The following is a 297-nucleotide window of genomic DNA, read 5'->3' on the forward strand; positions in this document are numbered from 1 at the left end:
ATGGAGATAAGGCGAAAAAAAAAATCAGTCTTCAAGGAACACCTGCAACGGGATTCATTCATTAATATCTATTTTTATCTTATCGTTTTCACAGCTTTTTGATGATTGTTAATCTATTTGTCGTTATTTTTGTTATTTTGGTAATACATTTGATTTTAATGACGTGTTAATGAATACTTAGGAAGTGGAAGTAATTGCAAGGGAATTTTGTTTTCAAGAATCTTTTTGGGTGTAATTTAGGATATAGTGATATTGACAGTTCTCTTTCATTCTCCTTTCCCTCTGTGTCTATTTGTT

General features: G+C 30.3%; 1 protein-coding gene across 1 annotated transcript in view; it reads left to right on the forward strand.

Annotated features, from left to right (window-relative positions):
- Window positions 1-297, forward strand: part of LOC119591258 (bestrophin-2-like) — an 18,436-nt gene that overhangs the window by 2,781 nt on the left and 15,358 nt on the right. The gene's annotated exons all lie outside the window — the stretch shown is intronic.

Source organism: Penaeus monodon, chromosome 28 (assembly GCF_015228065.2).
Source record: "Penaeus monodon isolate SGIC_2016 chromosome 28, NSTDA_Pmon_1, whole genome shotgun sequence".
NCBI classification, from domain to species: domain Eukaryota; kingdom Metazoa; phylum Arthropoda; class Malacostraca; order Decapoda; family Penaeidae; genus Penaeus; species Penaeus monodon.